The sequence below is a fragment of the Miniopterus natalensis genome, chromosome 1, assembly GCF_054644295.1.
Source record: "Miniopterus natalensis isolate mMinNat1 chromosome 1, mMinNat1.hap1, whole genome shotgun sequence".
Lineage (NCBI taxonomy): Eukaryota > Metazoa > Chordata > Mammalia > Chiroptera > Miniopteridae > Miniopterus > Miniopterus natalensis.
In genome coordinates, this window is record NC_142081.1 from 162,736,760 (window position 1) to 162,740,315 (window position 3,556).

Consider the following 3,556-nt stretch of genomic DNA (forward strand, 5'->3'; position numbering starts at 1 on the left):
TATTCTATGATTCTTGATTAACTTTGTTAATAAATTATAATAGCTACATTTTAGATATTAGATGTTTTTATTATAGTGGAACAGTCTCACAGAGAGAATTAAAAGACTCCATCTACACAAATAATGCAAAATATCTATTTTTAATCTAATAATTTGTTAGAGATAATCAGTTTTATGTTATACTATACAAAACCCTGGATCATTATACAAATTCACACAATATATGTTCATTTTACTTTCTCCACCCCTCTCTGAAATGTTTTGGATATTATTAAACAGTACCTTACATATTACTCAGGAAATGGAGGTGCACTGGCTCTGGGGCCTCCAAGGAGCTGGTGCTAAGATCAAGTGCCACCTGTGCCCTACCCAGGGCCACCAGGTATTAGCTACAAAACAATCTTCAGATGGTTGCTGCTTATTCTAGGCTTGGAGATGCCCAGGAGAGGCCAAGCTGTGAATTAAGCCCAGATGCTGCTTATTTGAGAGATTTTATGAAGTTTAGCCACATGAGCCAATGCAAGTTGTTTGTATGACAAAGCTGGAGTTGGGCCCCCAAGTTGGGGGTTCAGACTCTCATGGATTCACCAGGGTGGGGCTAACAGTGTTAGCAAGGTTGATGGAACTCAGATATGGCACCCACCAGCTGAGGATCTAGAAAATGAACAATGGCCTATGTCAGTATTTCTCTCTGGGAGAAAGCTGCCCTTTAGGCTCTCCCCTCTGATTTCAGACTACTCAGTTCTTCCCCAGTGCTGCAACTCAGAGTCTGAGTGAGTCTCTGCATAGGCTCTTTAAGAGGAATGCCTGGGACTCCCGAAGCCCTCCGTCTCACTCAGACACAATCCCTGCTGGCTTTTACAGCCAGAAGTTATGGGCACTTTTATTTCTGGAACTGGAATGCTGGGCTGCAGGGCCTGGTATGGGGCAAGAACCCTTCTCTCCTCTGGGGAGACCTATGCCTGAGATACGCCTTTGATTTTTATCCAACACAGGTTGGTGTGAAACCTATTCTTCTGTGTCTCCCTCCTCCTATCAGTCTCGATGTGGCTTCTTTATATTCTTAGTTTAGGACTTCTGTTCAGTGAGATTTCAGGTGGTTCTGAATGCTGATTATTCTGTAGTTTGGTTTTAATTTTGATGTGGTTGTGGAAGGATTTGAGTGCCACATTTACCTGTGCTGCCATCTTGACAAGAATCTGACTTAATTTTTTTTTCAACTCTTTCAATCTGGAGAAAAAATCTTTTTCCTATACACATGAGAAAAGTTAGAATCTAGAGTTCCAGGCAAGAATATGAATCCTAAATGTCTATTAAGTTATCTGCAAAAGCAGCTACTTTAAATACTATAATATTGTTTCAGTTTATTATAATAAAAAAGATCAAATGAGCAATTTGGAACAAAATGTTAAGTTCACACAGGTACATTCCATGGACAAGAGACTCCAGTGAAAAGACACTCATCCTGCTAATATTTGTATTTGTGAAATAGAAAAATAAGCAGGAAATTATTGAGCATGTCAGTCTAATTTGAACTACAGAAATTAAAATTTGTGTCTAAATATTTCGGGACCATCAGATTGTAGATGCTAATTAAAAATTTTAAATGGCAAGACGGGAGAGAAAGGTGTGTGATCAGAAGAGAATGAGCCTCAGGTCAGAACCATAGAGAAAATCAGTGTTATGTTTGAGAAAATGGAGTCATTGCAAAATATATAGAAGTGGTCCAAGAAAAACAATTACAAGGAGACTTACTGACCAGTAAGATGTAATCAACACAACCAAAGGCAATAATTCCCATGTGGGCAAGTTTCTGTTGCCTCTACTGCATTGTTATCAACAGTTGTGAGAGATAGTTGAATCAGTGCACGTTAATGACACTGCTCGTGATAGATGCTCAAGTGATATAACACCTAATTTTAGGTGTTATAGTCATTACTACCATTTCCTCCATATCATTCTTATTCCAAAAAGAGTAGCTTTGGTAGGCAGTAAAAAGGAGAAAGAAAAGTTGGCTATCGACTAGAAGATCCATATGTACTAGAAAATTTTTGAATCAACCTAGTGAAAGTCAGTGATCAGATTTAGATCAAGTTACAGAAATGTTGGCTTTGGGGGTTGATGTTTAAGCCGGATGTTTTTAATGTTCTCTCTGGTGGAGAAAGGGAGAGTATTTTCTGATAACTAAATATTTGATAGTCAATAGCCAGATTCCAATTTAAATGAGGAGATATAGACTGAGAGTAGATCTTCCCACAATTTATCATCAGAAAAAATGTTTTCATTCACATTTTTTTTCCTTTTATGGTAGGCACACTTACCAGGGATCGAACCTGCACCCTAGGTATGTGCCCTGACAGGGACTCAAACCCAAAACCATCTGGTGTACACAACGAAGCTCCAACCAACTGAATCACCTGGCCAGGGCTTCTTTTATTTTAATCACATCTATATGGAAAGAGTGATGCTAAATCAAACTATTATACTGTACAACTTAAAATTGTACAGTAATGTATATTGATTATATCTCAATAAAACTGGCAAAAACAATTAGACATACAGAGAAAATAAGAGAAAAATTGAGAATGATGGAATTTTATAAGGGAGAAACTTTACTATTACAATGAAAATATTAGGGGAAAATGTTGGGGATCATGTTAAAAAGCAACTTCACTGTGGCTCAGGGTTGACTTAGGTCTCCATCATGACTCTAAATCTACTGTAGAGCAAATGTACTCTCAGTTGAAGTCTCAGAGGTGGAGAAACAATAACTACAAGTAGGAAAGTAAGCTTTATGTATTTTCAAAAGGAAAGAGTATCCATGAGTTTTTTCCAGAGGAACTGCTCCAAAAAAAGTTCTTATAAAGTAGCTCAAATTATAAATAAAATTCCTGAAAATAGACATCCTCTCCCAAGCAGAAGTGATGATTCTGAGCTTCTTATGCAACCAAAAGATGAAAGGAAAATATTAGGGTCACCAGTGTGGACATTTGTGCTTATGCAGATTTCTGCTCAGTGCCTATATTTCTGACTGTATATGTCCTCATACACAGAGGGCATTTTCAATAGTTTATTTTATTAATATTTACAAAAAACTGTATGCATGCCAATACACAGACAATTGGTTTATGAATTAAAATGTTTGTAGCAAAATTTTAAATATTTCATAAGCCAAACTATGATTATAATGAAATTGAAATAATTCAGTGAAGTGTGTTTTTACTTTGATGTTGTGTTCTTTTTAAAAAATTTATCTCTATTGTTGAAAGTTTTACAGATGTCCCCTTTTCGATATATTCTTAACAGAAGGTTCCAGTTAAACTGTCCATTGCTCAATGTCTAGGCATAAAGGCACTTACCTAACCTTAAGTAGCAGTAGTTAATTAAACAATTTTAAAAGATATTCATAAAAGAAAAAGAAATTTTGATGTGTTAAATTAATAGTGGAACGATTCCGGTGAGAGGGTTGCCTTTAATCTTCTTCTGAGTTTTGTTTTGTTTTGTTTTCCCACAAATAATGTGAGGAAACCCCATGAGACTGGAGACAGAACATTAA